The sequence below is a fragment of the Paralichthys olivaceus genome, chromosome 14, assembly GCF_024713975.1.
Source record: "Paralichthys olivaceus isolate ysfri-2021 chromosome 14, ASM2471397v2, whole genome shotgun sequence".
Lineage (NCBI taxonomy): Eukaryota > Metazoa > Chordata > Actinopteri > Pleuronectiformes > Paralichthyidae > Paralichthys > Paralichthys olivaceus.
In genome coordinates, this window is record NC_091106.1 from 13,567,374 (window position 1) to 13,584,931 (window position 17,558).

Here is a 17,558-nt window from a genome sequence, read left to right on the forward strand (position 1 = left end):
TCAGACTTTCAAAATGTTGAATATTAAAAATATATCAACAATTTCAATGTAACATGGATAAGGAGAATACCAAAGACAGGTCTAATACTAAAAACAGACAAACACACAACATAGAGGTGAAAGAGTAACAATTACAACAATTATAACAAAGTAGATAATTGAAATAATAACTATGATGATAATGATTAAGAAAATGTAATACAGTGTGTTAATACTTGTTGGCTGCTATCTGCCACATCATTCATTTTGATTGGTGCTGATGTTGTAACTGAAACAGCTGAAAGATCAAATCATTCACTTCAAACGAGCGATTTTTACTGTTAAAGTCTGCAGCTTTTAAAAGTTTCATTGACGATCAATAATTCACACAAAGTGGCTCGTTTCCGTTTCCACTTGCTTCCACTCCAGTCCAGACAAGCAACAACTATTATTTCTTCACTCGCAAGGATGACGTGCAGCATGAACCGCTGAACAAGCGAACATGTTGGCGTGCACGGTTTCTACGCGTACGTGTTAATATAGCACATTTCAGAGCCTGCTGTGTACACAGCACACTTGTGGTGCAGCTATAGTCATGCAAAGCTGACAAAGCTTCAGCTGGCAGATAATGCATTCAGAATCTTGCTCAAACTTACGAGCCCCAAACATGTCTTTGCTCCATGGACAAAATGTATGCATTATTTTATATTACGATTAACTGACTCAAACATGAGAGACCATGAGGACCTTAACTGAAAAAACACTGAGTGAGACATAGTCATCTTGTGTTTGGATGCACTGGGACAAATGTCAATAATAAGAAACAATCAATCCTGCAAAATAAATCTGCACTGTGTGAGATCTCATTAGTAAAAGTACTTTATTAATGCCATAATCACTTCTTCTGAATTCAGAGGAGCTGTACTGCTATCCAGGGGATATAAAATATATGAAAACGTAATTAAGTTGACAGACAGTGAGTCCTCAGGGAAATATTTTATTGAATTTATTGTTAAGCATGAACCACTTGTCACAGCCAGCATGCAGAGAGGCTGTAGTGTATTAAAATGTAAGCCTGATTTCATATTAAGTGAATGCTGAATAGTCATACTGTGTGTTTACCGTAGACAACACTGTTCTTTAAAAGCAGATGGGCTAGAAAAACAAGAGGTCACACTGTGGTGACTCATACTGTAGTCCATATGTTTAATGCACCATATTAAATATTTATTAGATGCCACTTGGAGTTGCTATATTGCCCTTTTTTTTCTCCAGAATAGCAAATTCTTCCGAAATCACGAGTGGATCATGATTTTACTGGGTTTAAATTTTTTACAAGGTTGACTTAGAATTTTAAAGTATGGCTAAAAATGTGGCCGGTAAAAGCTTCCTGTGCTCTTGACAAACTCAAGGACGGGGAAATGTTTTTGGTTTGATAAAGAAGACACGGATGAAAGATAGATACTGTATTTTCTCTTTTTAACAAAATGACTGATGACGTGCTGAAATTAGTCACTTTCTCTGTCACTACAATACACATTCCCCGAGGTATGCTTGGATTCTGGCAGAGACACTCAGATTCACACACAGGCATGCAAATACACACAAATGTATTCACAAAGACACAGCGGCAGCCAGCTCTCATGAATGGAAACGGAATCCAGAAATAAGATGGAAGAGCTGTAACAAAATGAGAATTATGCAGAACTAATATTATTTGCCAGGATCCCGCTGCTTGCTCCAGATTGCTTCAAAAGATGCATATCTAATCACACACTGGCACAGATTCCTTTGGGGTGTAAGCATTTGTATTCACATTCACAAGTTTTTGTGTGCATGTGAATCAGTGTGTGTTTGTGCATGTGAGTGTGTGTATTCCTCAGTGTAGTTTCTCCTCAAGGCTTTCAGCCACACTTACACACACGTAGTACAGAAACCTGAGCCTCTACAGGAACTATTCAGTGGCTGGGCTATAACACATTATCAGCGTCTCTTGTATGTGCACAATGTGTTGGACATGGGACTGAAGACAATGAGACTGAATGTTCACGCTGGAATGTGAGACTGTGACACTCACACACAACAGAAAACATATGGCTGAAAATCACACAGCTACAAGAGGCCGCTGTCATGTAAACACGTGTCATACTTTAAGTCATACGTGATCCAGAGACTGTTGTTCCTGGATCACGTATATATATGTATATATATATATATATATATACACACACATGCATACAGTTTATATGTGTATGTGCATACATCACCACTCACGGAAACACACATAAGCACATTTATATCTCTACACACACATATAAATATGTGGACACACGCACACACACAAAACATATGTATGTATCAAAGTGTTGCCGTGCTTGTTGAGCTGGGTGTTAATGTGTGAGCAGTTTGTTTGCCTGGCATGGTAGTGTGCTAACATTCAGTACGTTATCATGGTTACGTTAGCATGTTTGCTTTTCTGGCAGTAATCTCTATGTGGCTGAAGGCAAAATGAATGTAATCTTTCATTTTCAAGGTATCCTGTCATCAGCTGATGAAAACTGATATTCCACAGTGAAGTGTTGAACCAATATACTGAAGGAAAGGAGTCTTTTATACGCAGGTCAGTGGTATGAGCAGCTGGGGTCTGTGGTACAGTTATAGCACATGTAAGTGTATGACGGTTTGTCCCAGATGGTTTTGTTTGGTTTCAGACTGACATAGAAATGTTTCTTTGGTTGAGTGTTGACTGAGACAGGAAAGATATTGGGGCCTGGTTTTTATGACTGATTGTTGGGGGATTTAATAAAATAACTGGTTTGTTTCATTCTAACTTCCTTCATGGCCGAACACATGCATTCCTGTTCATATTGAGGATATAATGAAAGAAGATGCCTTCATATTACATCTCAGCCTGGTGTGAATCTGCACTTCAGCAGAAAATAATAACTTTGAAACAGCCTTAAATTATCATAATGACCCACAGCACTCTACACACACACACACACACACACACACACACACACACACACACACACACCCTTTTACACATCTCTGTCTTCATGAAATATTTATTTCAGCAAAATATCCTTGGTTTCCGCTTCTCTCCAAAACTGCCAGTTTCTATTTGAAGCCTGTGCTGTGAAATGCTGAAGATGGTGATACTGACCCTGCAATGAAAAGCGGAAAAAAAGAGCTAAAGAAAACAAAAAATATTCCTGCGGTTTCTTTTGCTCTCATGTCCTCAGACTGGAGTGTTGAGGGAGCGTTATGAGGCACTTTGCCGTTTCTTGGTTAATGTGGTTTCGACTTATAAGGTTAATAAAATCATCACCTGCGCTGTGGAACTGGGTTCATCTGACCAGCTCTAACACTTCATTAAACTTTTGTGTTTGACTTTATTAAGTGTCAGTTTTGATCTTATATATCATAATATATTACTGGTCATGACTGGAGGGAATAAATTGGGACAGTTGGTCTCCCACAGTTCAAATAAACCTGCACCTATGGTAAGGGATACCTGTGTGAATGTGTCTGTGTGTCCTTAAACGTCTCTGTGTGTGTTTTCCGCATGTTTGCAAAAGGGTTAAGTTTTGCAATAGACGTTGGGAAGTGAATGCACTGATGTGATCACTGACATTTCCCACAATAGCGCAAATCTGTTTGTTTTTGAGTTTGGTTGTTGACATGAAAAGTCTTGTCCTCATTTGTGGCTTTGTGTGTCTCTGCTTGTGTGTGTGTGTGTGTGTGTTTGTGTGTGTGACTGGGCCGTCCTGGAATGCTGACCTGCCCCCCCTCCTCTTGGCAGTCAAATCAGAGCTGGACACTGTTCGAGCAGTGTTTCCTGGGAGGTTTGGATGCGAGAGCAGACAGTCTATATTATCCACTGCTGCTGAGATCTGAGCACCAGAGCAAATTTATTTATGTAGTGGAGCTTGCATGTGTCTAACAGTGACATCAGCTTCTACTTTTTGCATGCACATGCTACCTGTAGAAGGGGGTGATGCACAAGATTCACATCGAGATTCATGCACGCCAGCGTTTGCGATCCCCGGCTTGTCTGGGCATTGTGCCACAGCAAACACCCCTTCTCCTATTGACTTAACCACAAGTTGAGAATCTCACACATAAATACACAAATACTGTCAGAGGAGCATATTGAAAGAGATCTTGTTCTCTTCCAACATGACAGGAAATGAGAACTCTCAAACCAAAAATACATTAAATTGGAATAACTCAAAGTAAATAAACATCTCAAATACCATCCAGCGTTCTGGAAACCAAAAGGCAAACTAAAGAAAAAACCCCATGAGTCATCTTTTTCAGTGAATCTGCATTTGGAACTGTCCACACGTCCTCCATGTCTCAGAAGTAGGCCTACAGGCAGGATTATTTTGTGTCTGTGTGGCCTGATGCTGCAAGAATGTTGATCTGTGGCTCTTACTGGTTATCAAGTCAGCTGATCTGATATCAACACTGGCTACTTAGACACCACGTGTTCCACAAGACGAAGCTTGTCTGGTTTGACAGATCATTAACAAACTCTTAGGAGAAATAAAAGGACGTTTGATAGAAATGAATCTGCTCGTCCTCAACGAAGAGCCACTGAGTTTTTCTCTGCTCACCCCAACCGGTCGAGTCAGAGTTCCACTCACATTGAGTCTGAACCTGCTTGAGGTTTCTCTCCAGTCACCCTTGCCTGCACATTGTGGATACGGCTGGGTTTCTATATAAATTTGCTCGAAAAAGATTTAATTGATTTAATATGTTTTAACAGTGTACGGCAAACTGAAGACTCGGCCCAGATATCTACTGTTGGCGGAAGCCTCAAACTATTGTCCGTTGCCCTCAGAGGCAAATTCTTGAGCATTCTAATCCTTAATAAATTCATGACAGGAAATAAAGAGTCTATTTATAGGAAATGTTAATGAGAGAGTGATGTTTGACACCTGCGGAGAGGAAGACCTGTGAGGTAATAGCGAGAGTTTGCTGGAGCTGAGGCGGAAGGATGAGCTGAAGATCTCAGTGTGTTCTCCATTATACGCTGCATGAGCCAAAACACAATCAGAATCTTCCTCTTTGTAATAACCCTCATGTGATGTAAGGGCTGTTTTCCAATAAAAGCTTGACAGAGACATTAGTAACTAACTGATCTTAATATTAATACAGCTGCAAGTAAATATGTTTTCATTCCAAGCCCGGATAAAAATATTCCAATGCTATTGAATATGACAGCTGGAATGGAGCGACGCTCCAGAGCCAAAACAGATCTTCTTCTAATAGATTTCAGATCAGCAGAGAAGCATCAGTGGGATGTGGCTCCTCTGAGAGTTCACAGGCAGGGGAAGGAAATAGGGGGAGGGGGGGAAGAGAGATAAAAAGAGAAACATAGAAAGACAGAGGGGGTGATTTGTATCAACATAATCCCTCGTGAGCGACAATATTGTTAATTCAGCGGTGAGGAAGAAACAACAACACGGAAAGAAATTCCCCTGCTGCTCCGGGAGGGACTCACATTATGCAAACGATGTAGAAATACAGAAAGTAGTTAAAAACGACAGTGATGTGGATTATTTTGTCATGAGCTGACCTCAGTAATAAACAGAAATATTGCCGTGTTGCTTGTTGCTCACTGCACCATGACGGCATGATTTATAAGACATTTGTCTTTTAATAATGACAATAAAAAGCACAATGTGACTTAATGTGACTTTGATGGACACTGACACAAACACTTCATCTTGTTCTCCACTTTAAAACGCCATCCATTGTTTTCATGAGAGCCCATTAAAGCCATGTTTAGCAGGCTTCTCACTGTCGTGCCGGATCATAATATTCTTGCTGTGCGCTGCGGTGACAACTGTGGTTCTTCAGCGTACCCACTGCCAGAGGGAAGGAGATGAGACAAACGAGATGAGCCAATAGATTATTGCCTCGGCCGCTCATATGCGCACTGCCGCACTGCCATATAAAGACATATTCAGCTTTGTTTAAAGAGGCACACACACGCAGATATAGAATGTCTGTCCCTTCCCTGCTGAAACACACTGTCAAAGGGTTAACACGTGAGTTATATGGTGCCTGTAGGTTGAATCTGGAGCGTTGTAAAATCACGAGTCTAGATTTATAAACACAAACAGAAAAGCACAAAATCCACAGGCTGCAGAGAAAAGTTTTATTTCCCCCTGTGACTCTGCAGCTCTTTAAAATGCTTGACGGCTCATGTCAGCTCCTGCAGGTTTGAGACGGGCGCATGTGGAAAGGCTTCATAGTAGAGAAAACATCCAGCTCATGTGTCACTGACACACACACACACCCTTACATACATATATTGTTGCCATGGTTTCACTCACCTTATAAAAATAATCAGATGTGTGTTTCTCTGCAACTCAGTGAAACATTCTCTGTCACGATGTCACACTCTTTTCAGAACTATCTTATTTTAGTGTCTGTGCCGTCAAAGGCTACAACAATGTCCCAATTCATTAAAAGTACAGCAGCTATATTCCTACTTTATTAAAAAAAAAATCAGAATCCTTAACCCATGACCTTGCTCTGTCTGAGATCAGAGATTCAAATATTGTTAAAAGTCCCTTGATCCAGGCTACAAAAGAAGGAATCATGCTTTTATGGTTTCAGCTTGTTTTAGAAACTTCAGATCAATAAAATCAGTGCCACAGTTTAAGAAGTGGTTAAACACTCATCTGCAGAGACTGGCCTTTTTATAGTTTGCATTTCTTAGAGATTTGGTATTTAATTGTTTCAATATTGTTTTTTCATCTGTTTTGTTTTATTGCATTGTATGAGTACGATTTGGCTTTTCTATGATTTTCTATCTTTACACTCCACTTGTTTTTGTGAGAAGCACACCTATTGAGATACTGTTATTTTTATGCTTTGGTTGTATGATTCTTGAGCTCGTACGATCTAATTGAAGCTTCTACTAAACTCACTTTTTAATTTCTACTAAAGCATCAACTAAATCTGCTTCTTATTTACGAGGTTGTGCAATTTGAAGAAGCTGTTGTGTTCAGATTGTTTTGAATGTCTCAGCTTGTTTCTTCTGGATCAGAACTCTGAGCTTAACAATAGTTTATTTCAAGAAACAAAACAAATAAAGCGGGGAACGATTTGTGAAACATAACCCAACAAAACCCAGCTTGTTGTGGTGGATCAATATGAATAATTTTCTTTTTATTATAACAAAGACTTAACAGAGTCAAATCAGATAGAAATGATTTCCATGAAGCTAAAACTGAAGTTTCCATGAAGGCCTACTGGTATTAAACCAGATTATAGTCAGCAGTATTGATCATTATGACAGGAAGTGAGTAAATTATGCACACGCACACAAACGTGCATGCACTCACACACAAGAGATACGTAAACCTGACAGTAAAAATGGCCTTGTTGTAATAATGTAAAGAGAGAGAGGCCAGGATGGAGAGAGCAGGCAGAGAGGGAGAAAAGAAGAGACGACTCTGTTCTTACAAACACACAGAGACCCTCCATGTCCACTCCATCTTGAATGAAAACTGGGGGGAACAGAGGATACCAAACCTGAAATAAAAAAACTTCTCACTCAGCGGATGACAGGTTTTCAGCTCCTGTCCCGGTACCGTGGAAATATTGGCAGCGCACATGGCACACAGCGAGACACCAGACACAAAAGGTCGACTTGTTGAACGTACAGAATTCATGAGCAGAGTGCGTCCCTGTCAGTGATACTGAGAGCAACAAGCATGAAAGCCGTTGGATTGAGCCCCATGATAGAGTGCTCTGTAATGTGGTGGGGTGTAATGATACCACCACCAGCAGCCGCTCAACGGAGAGAAGAAAAATGAGCCTGTCAGGGGAAAGAAAAGGGAAAAGACAGAAGAAAAAAATCCCCCCTTGGAGTTCTGATGTGCTGTTTGGCTGTGGAACCACTTTTCGCAGCCAAGTTTCTACGCAGATTAAAATGCACTTATTCCATCAAACAACCAGGGAAACCGCCTGCCAGTTATCTGGCAACTATTTGTTTACAGGACAGAGGGATCCAGCTCAATTCCAGTGAGGACTGAGAGGAGGTCCGTGCCGATGTGCTGGTGAGGGGCTGTGGCTCGCATGCATGAAGAAAAACCAGGTGTGAAGCAGAAGACATTTTTTATTACTGTCACAAAATGAGCCTCATGATTGCAAGTAATCTGTTTCCAGAGAAATAGACTCCTACATTAAATCAGACAGTAACACAGCTCTCACTCTTACTGTATGAAAATGACTGTAATCATAACTGAAAGTGAGGGTTGATGCTGTGAGCCAAGAGTGCCTGGTTGTTGCCCGCAGTGAGAGCAGAGTTTCAGGCTGTTGGGAGGTTTTATTCACGCCAGGGCTGAAGTAGAGAGCGGGCCGGTGGAGTTTAGAGTAGAAAGAAAGGTGAAGCCAGCCAGTTTCCTGGATTCAGATGGCAGAGCAGATGGCAGAGCCCTGAGGGGCCAATGTGTCATCCAACTCTCCATCAGCAGCGCTCACTTCCTCCAAACATTTAGCTGTAGCAGGTACGACCTAGCGCTGCTTACGTTCGGTGTTTTCTGATTAAAAATACACACAAACCCCACTTGCAAACAAATAAAGTGCCGGCCAAGGTCTCTTATAATCATAAAGCGTCAGGCATCACAGTGAAACTCTGGTAGGTTTAGTTAAATCCCTCAACTATTGCAGAGGAATCAAGGTACTTCTGCATAGTAAGAGGGAGCAGCTCTTTAAATCCAGAGACAACAGAGCAGGACGGTTCAGCCAGAGGCCAAAGATCAACTGTGCCCACTGCCCCCTCTAGTGGACCACAGAGAAAAAGTAAAGTATCAAAATAGTGAGAAAAGCTGGAAAAAGAAAGACATAAGGACACGATAAAAGTTTATCCCTTTTCCACAGAGCGACAGCCGTGATTCGTCTGTTTGTTAAAAAAAACTGTTCAGATAAAGAGGAATTTAATCAGTGATTGATTATCTGATACACAATATCTTTCATTCTTTTTCCATGAATCAGAGTTTGGGAAAAGAGCGTGAACATAAAAAGAGCGGAACTCCAGACCAATAACGGAAGAACAGAAGATATTCTATCATCAGAAGAAAAAAGGCAGAAGAAACTTAATATAACCAACGGGACTGTTTGATCTGTTTTTAATAAAATGGCATTTTCAGCACCTTATTTAATGATTTTATCAAAATGAAGAGGGGAAAATAGTGCCTCAGTTGTGAGGGAAAAGCCAAAGGATACTGAATAATAATAATAATAATAACTATATTTGTGTGATCAAACTTATTCTGAAAGGACGTTAGGTTCTCAGTTTCTATCCTTTCACAATTTTTTTTCCAGGGACTGCTTCATGTCCCTTGGAGTAATTAGTTATAAGCTATTTTTTTTTACACTCCTTGGAAGAACAACAGTAGAGAAATGTCTTAGAACGATATTAGACATGAATATTTTCACCATGTCAACACAAAATACTCATATTACATGATGATTATTTAATGGCTGAATCTGGAAACTTCTCACAGACCCCTGACAGTATGCCCCGGACCCCCAGGTGTCTGCAGACCCCCATTTTTGAACAAAAGATATAGTTAGATATTAAAATCTGAGACAAACTGCTTGCAATAATGGCAAAGGAAAACACTACAAGTATTGACAAAAAGCATAGACATAAAATTGTAAAATTAAAATCTACACAAGAGAAACACGCGGTAGTCCAAGTATTTTGACTTTTTATCCATGGCACCTGCACCGACGTCTTGCATAAGAAAAGATGAAAATCTCCAGTATGAAGCAACGATAACAAGCTCAGTAACAGTGACTCTTGACAACTTCCAGGTTCTGAAAAATGAAAAAAAGAGAAGCTCTACTCTCTGTGGAGGGTGAACGTCAGGCCTCATTATAAACATACACGCACACACAAGCTTGCGAGCACACACAAATGAATAAACGACACAATAATGTGGACGTGAGCACCCACAGGGACTCACACAGGCTTTGTATTATCACAGATACTTGGAAGCAGCCGCACAGGGCTGGACCCTGCCCACTTCTTCCCAGAACTGCTGGCTACTTCATTCAAACTCAATCAGAGGAGCTGAACTGTGCGGATGTGTGAGACAGAAGCAAAGACATGTACATTAACATTTTACGGTAAGTTCTTTTTTCTAAATCATAAAAATATCCACTGACACAAAGAACGCAGTACCAGAAAGCTTCCCCTAATCACACGAACTTCAATTCTCACAGCTCGAATGTAAACACACGTGACGTTTGAGTACAGAGGAGAAAAAAGTGGACGCGAGAAAGAAGGTAATAACTTCAGCATGCAGTGCATTCACTGTTCTCTTCTTTCTCTCTCTGGAGTGTAATTCACAGAGATATTCTTCCTCCTCCGTTTCCCTTCATGTGCTGATCCCTCTCTATCTCCCCAGTCATCTTGCAGTCTTTGCCAGTCTGCAGCTGCTTTGAAGTGCTTTGTGCTCCACACACTCTAAGACGAGGCCGGCCGCTGAGCCCGGAGCCAAACGCAGAAACGCTGGTTAATTATGGCGAAGAGTGTAGCCGCACACGTGTATGATCAACTACTCCCCAGACTCTCTACATCCAATTACACGGCTAAGTGCGCAGGTCACTTTTACCTCTGCAAAGGAAGTTATGATTTTTGTTTGTGAGCAGGATTAAGCAAACACTGCAGGGTTGATGACCATAGTTGATTTCACAGAGAATAATTGATGGATCTTGATGAGAACAGTCAGGTATGTTTAGGGAACTGATTCCTATGAGTGTGTGAAATTTGCTGCAGCTTGATTGTATTTAAGGACTGTTGGGCCTATGCCCTCTGCCATTCTTTGTTGGTTGGATTGTAGGCAAGATCCTGCAAAAAGTACTGGATGGATTACCATAGAACCTGATGGAAGGATATGGAAGTGGTCAGAGACGAACCCTGGATCAGGGGGCGGACCCTGGAATTTTTTTTATTTACTTTTGTTAATATTTTTCAACATTTTAATTTATCTCCCAGGATAATTTATGGATCTTAATGGAAAATCATGCATGTTTACAGGACTGATCTGGCTTGATTGAACTCTCTTATGAGGGAGACATAAATCCGGGAGTCTTAGTACCATAGTCTACAGATTGAGACACACAGGGTGGCCTCAGACCAGATCAGAGAATTTCTTGGCTCGGCCAGCTTTAATCAACCAGCCATTTTCCAAACTGTGAGGGCCCAGATTATTTTTAGAGACCACCTGGGCCTCAGACTCAGGAAATTACACCTTCTCCTGTTCTCTGGCTCAAAGGATCATGAGCTCTAACCGTCCTCCAAATGTCCCATCATCTCCCAACAGTGATGGAGACAAACTAGCGCACTTGTCAGCCATCAGCAGAAATCTATTTACATTTTCGGTGTCTAAAGGAAGGGAAAGAGAGGTGAGGCCGTGGAGGGAAGGAGAGGGTGAGAGAAGAAAGGAAAAGGGGGAGACAGATTTGTGCTACAATGTTTTGGCAGCGCTGTGTCAGTGTCCACATGCTCAAAAAGCTGGTTTGCATTTTGAGGAGAGTAGTAGCAGGATAATGCATTGAGGCTGCAGGGACGGTTTCACCACTGGAGCCAACAATGAGACCATTTCATCTGGAAGCAAAAAAAATAGACCTTAATAAATTTGTCTGGGATCTCGCAGAATATGAAAAGGGGTTATTGAATGTGGTCGTGTAGCTGTGCAGGGGTTCACACTCTGCCAAGATTCCACTTTAAAGGTCTGCAGTGAAAGAATGACTTTTTATAGAGGTGAGTGCTCGTTCTCCAGCTGTGATGATCGATGTAGTCGATGGAGTTTTCCAGACAGTTGTCAGAATCAAACCTTCTTTTTGAGTTTGTGTAAACAAGCCAGTATAATAACCAAACTTATATTTGAATGTATTCTTTTATGTCCTAAATGAGGGATTTTAGCCTCAATTTATTATGATCATATTAAATTTGGTAAAGACAGGACAAAGTGGTTACTGTATGTCTGTAGCGCTACAGTACCATGGCTAATGTATAATGTACCGTATCCAATGGAAACAATTAGTGCTATAAAAAAGCCATACATCCAGGATGACAGCAGTCAGCATACAGGAAGGGGAAAGGGCTTTTTTTGGTGGAAATTATACCTGTCAAGTGGCACAAAGTGTAACCAGACTGCAGCAATATTCAGGGCAGTGACCCGAGAAATGAATGTGGAGACAGAGATGATCACAGTAGGAGAGGGGGGGGTCATGAAGGTGAAGAGAGAGATCAGGTGACGTCTTTAGCACCTGCCAAAAGAAGAGGACACACAGAGACACAGAAAGAGTATCTGTCAGTGCCAGGAGAGGAGCGGAATCTATGTCCTATGATTCAGAGCCTGTCCACATATATGCCGTCACTTGTACTGTCACTAAAAGAAAAGGGACAACGAGAAAAAAATGTCCCTAAGGAAACAGAGTCTAATGGCTCTTACTTTTAGTAGATGAAACTGAAACCGTTCCCCATCTGGATGGATTTAGATTCATTACAGTAAGTCCCGAGTTTAGCCTGCTAATCTAGAATGGCACAGCACAGAATCACACACACAGAAATCCTCCAACCTTTGTCTTGGAAATGGCAGCAGTGCCACAATAGAAGCTACACTATAACTCAGTCCAAAACCAGCTCATATTCTATGATCTTTGGCGCCTTGTAGAGTCGGTTCGAGCAGAGAGGGAACCGTAGCTGCTCATGTTGTTTTCTCACCTTTCTCAGATAGATCTGTTACAACCAGGACATCTGAGCCTACAGCTCCTTCTAGTAAAGAAAATCATATTTACATTATCTTACAGATTTATGGAATTTACCAACGTTGTGGATCATAATGAGGGAAGCAAACTGTCAGTGTGTCTGCCTGTAACAGCGATTGCAACCTGACTGAGGGCACAAGACTCAGTATGATACAAAATCATTGCCATCACTGGAAAACAAAAGACCTGAGCCAGACAGATCACTAAGTCAGACACATGTTTTGCTTTGTAAAAACTAAAAAATCAGTGAGAGTGAACCAGAGAAGTTAATTTGAAGGTTTAACAGCTGAACAATGAGCTGAGACTCCATAAAATAAAGCTGAGAGAAGCTGCAGATTCAGCAAATATTTCACTGCAGGTTCATAACTATGAGTGATCCCTTTCATTATTTTCACATTGTGATCTGATACATGGGTAATATATTGTGAATAAAGCCACTTTAAATTAACATTTTGGTAACAACAACAGTTTGGAAGTTTGACCTCTGATTTTTAAAAACACTGCAGCTAGACTTACTAAGGTGGACCCCAACACCATTACTTCCCATGGTGTTGTGTTTAAAGAGCTGTCAGTATTTTCAATTTAGGCTTTCATGTTTGCTAACATTTGATTTCAGCTTAAATTCCCTTTTACTGTGTTAACTTTTGCAATTTCTTATCGATCACAAATTGTAAAAAGAGTTGCATCAGGTGCATGTACTCCCCCTCGACATCATTTCTCCATAATTTCAGTGACAGACCTGTTACAAGTTTGCTTAATTTTATACTTTTCCTTGCTCCATGTGCAGTAATAAAACTCTAAGGGACCAGAATGACAAAAAAATATATATATAAATACCTGTTTTTTTGTGTTTATATTTTGTCTCACTTTTAAGGACCTGTTTCCTATGGGTGCCTACATGACTGAGGAGTAAGAGGTCGGGTGCCAGGTCATTAAGTGGAAAACTTTGAGAAGCCCTCAGTGAATCTTCCAACCTGACACAGCAGCACTTGAGCTTGTAAAAAAGGCCCTTTCCACACCACTGAATCCACCCAAGGATCATCTGCACAGTGCGAGTTCTCCTCGTTACACATTTTTGCACTTGTGAAATTGGCGGGGTCGGTGTGGATTACTTTGAATGGGACTTCAGTGAGCCGAGCGGCAGGCACTGCCCTGGAGCCTGCCCAACACATGCCTGTCTAATGGTTGTGATATGTGAGTGGGACAGAGCACGCTCCGCACACTGCGCCTCATTGATGAAGACAGGAAGATTTTCCTCTGACCAGGCATGGAATAGCCAGGTGGTCTGCCCTTGACATTTTTCATCTGTGCAAACTGGTATGTGTGGGGTAATGTGCATGCGAGAGAGAGACACAGCGACACAGTGAGTGAGCAGGAGAGAGAGCGGAGAGAATTATGTTTTTCTTATTCCAAAGTTTGTGTTGTCCAAAACTAGCAGAGGTGTATGGTAACCAGACTGGAAGAGGACAGATGAAGTGGTTTTGGAACAGCTGCCTCGCTGCCAATATGAGACTGCTGTTCTTCCACTAACACAGTGCAGTAGCATGTCTGCCCACTGGATTAGTGAAAAGCACCATTGTGCTTAACAATTAACTAGTTTGTTCTTACCTTCATTTATTTGGGCAGGGTTCGTGCAGGACACGTGGTCTTATGTAATATGTCACATTCTTTCAGTCATGCACATTTCACTTGTACTTCCCAGGCGTCTGCTGCAGCTACAAGCCACTAACAGCTCCAATCATGTTCTTTCCTCAAGGACATTATAAGTACAGTATAGTTCCTATGGAACAACATTTAGTAATGGATGAAACTCTATCCAGCTTGTCCACAATGTGTGAATAATGGGCACATTATCTTTGCTTCACACATTCATTTTATGGAATATTAAAAAATGATTTTCACATGTGCACACAAGTGGTAAGCGCTATTGCCTAACAGGTGAAGTTGCTATTCACAACTACACAACAATACAAATATATGTTGTGTAATGAAAAATTAACTATAAATACACAAGTTATGGAGCATTTCCACCAAAAGCAAAGCCAAACATTTGTCATTACAAATGTGATGCAAAGACATAACAGACACCATGATTTAAAATTTGCGCTATATGCTTCACCTGCTTGAGTTTAAATATTTGAAATATTCCTGAATATTTGAACTGGACCAGAGCTCATCAAACTGGCCAGTGGTCAGCCTCAGGTAGCGCTGGAAACAACAGCCATTCAAACGCAGCTACTGGAGAAGATGGTGAAAGTCTTCGAACTGTGTTTGCCCCTGGATGGGACCGGGGACCAACAGTGTTTCCACAACAGGAATAACGTAACAATTATAGTCACTTCAACCGGTGGCCCTTCTCGTAGGGGCGATTATTCGCAGGTTGTGTTTAATTGCGTTGCTTGTACCACAGGTAAACACAAATGAGTAATGCAACGCAAAAATTTGCTTTGTGTTTAGTGTGAATGCAGCATTAGAAATGCTTCATAGATAAGTTATGGTTGTTTAAAAAGACAAAAACTTTTTCCACCAGTTTTCCATTTATCCAGCCATTGCTCTGGCTTTGGACTCTGAACACAATTATTACTGTGAGTCACTCTGGACAAAAACACCTCCCAAGTTAATGTAAAGTAATGTAGTTTATTATGACTAGGAGTTAAGAAGGGATTCAAATGTTATCAAATTTTTCAGTTTCATATTTACATCTTGAACTTGAACTGCCTCAGATAAACCTGTGTGGCTGAATTGAGCTGGAGTCTTCACATTTTCCACCTAAAAGAGCTTTATTTCATTTGAATCTTGTACTTAAATAACCCAGAGTGCTGTCACTGTGTCCATAAAATTGATTACTGGAGTACATCCACAATTTTTATTGCAGTGGCACCATAAAAAAAGCCCTGACTCTCTTGATTTTAACTTTGTGTCAGAATTGCTCATGTTGATAAATGTGAAAGGTTGTGAAAATAACCTTGTGGGGCCGGCGCTGCAGAGGAAAATTTAAATAATACAGCACTCGTAAAACAAGGGGTATGTAGAAATATGCACATCAAGTTACTGGCGTGGATAATGTATTGGACAATTCCCAAGATGATCCATTACAATAAGTGTTCGGCCATCAGCCTAGCTAGATCAGATGCATTTAGATGATGTCCCTCAAGTGTTCCAGCTCATTTAAGAGAGAGACGCTTATGAAGTAGGTGCTCAGAAGAGACTATAAATCTCCGGATAATCAGCAGATCTATCTCACAGACCTGATCGAGTGTTTGGCTTTTGAGCGGCCCAGTGAGCGAGAGACCTTTCACAAAGACTCAGAGTAATGAGTGTTGAACGTAACATAAATGCCGAGCCCTTTTCTTCCATCAGCCAAAAAAATGTTATCACACGATCTTTCCCTGAGATACGGGAAAATCCTTCGTTGTTTGTTGAAACGTCTATCTCTCTATTTCTCAACAGAGGTTAGGTCTGATCCTTAACTGATGACCCTGGTCATTACAGAGATGAGAGGGGAGGGCGCGCACACACACACACACACACACACACACACACACACACACAGATGGAGACACACAGATGGAGAGATAGTGTGAAGAGGAAGAGTGGGTTCTCACTGTCCTCGCTGACATATTTGGGATTATATGTTGAAAGACAAGCAGATGGATTGATAACAGACACACAAACATACACACACTGACACACACACAAACAGCAAACAGATCTAGTGACAGGAAAGTGTTTAAGAATGAAGTCTACAGCTCATAAATCACAGCAGATCTCACAGTAACAGTCTGAAAACACAACTCTCTCACCCCGGGCTTCATAATACCAACAGCACCATTTGCAACGACCCTAAAGACTGAGCTGTGATAAACTGCTCAGCTGTACAGTGGCTCACATACAGGTGGTAAACCACAAAGAATAAGAAATCTGGTGAGCTTCAGAACAATTGACGTTCTTATTTCAATGCATCTGCATTTCAAATAGCCCCAGGTTCATGTATTCTACAAGTGCATTTACGTGAACGTGGCTGCCATCGCCTTGGCTCGGCCTGTCCTGCGCCTGCTTTGAGCGTCTGACTCAAGGTTTCCCGCGCCGCCAAAAAAGAAAATCCATTATCCTTGAATGAGGTTTCACTGCAGCATCTGTGGGCGTCTGTCAAATCTTTCAAATAAATCAAATCTTTTACTTTGAACTGATCCCGTCCCATTTTCTTAAAATATCAAGATCACATTATAAACAGGCTTTGTTTTTAGATACGTAATTTTTAAGACTAAATAAACACCATACAAGAGGTCTGTGAAAAATAAGTGTGCACTTCTCTCCTGTTCCTCACTCACATATAATTTATCCTGATAACAGCTGACTAAACTGGGATCAAACATTCAACATATGCTACTTGAAACGTCTGAAGCTGACACTCACTATAACCCAGCTGGAGCTAACACATTTTTTTTCTATAATGCGATATTGAGCTGGATATATACAAGCATGCTCATATGTACCAATTGTGTGAATTCTGGCACCATGGTAGCAAGTTTTACCCAAAATACTGACGACAGCTATCCTCTTTGGCCCTGTTACAGAGGGTTAGAAGTATGCAGCCGCTTGTGTTTGTCAGCACGTGTGTGTGTGTGTGTGTGTGTGTGTGTGTGTGTGTGTGTGTGTGTGTGTGTGTGTGTGTGTGTGTGTGTGTGTGTGCGTGTCTGTGTGTGCGTCACAAGATTCAGAGGAAGTCTCCCATCACTCACAGGTCTTTACTGGAAGCTGTCGAGATG

At 41.1% G+C, this 17,558-nt stretch overlaps 1 long non-coding RNA gene across 1 annotated transcript; it reads left to right on the top strand.

The window, feature by feature from the left end:
- The first annotated feature begins 9,664 nt into the window (after positions 1–9,664).
- On the top strand, positions 9,665–17,077 carry LOC138413655 (uncharacterized). The gene is made up of 3 exons (XR_011246066.1): positions 9,665–10,140; positions 10,237–10,299; positions 13,664–17,077. It is a non-coding gene; the product is annotated as an uncharacterized lncRNA (long non-coding RNA).
- Positions 17,078–17,558: the final 481 nt, after the last annotated feature.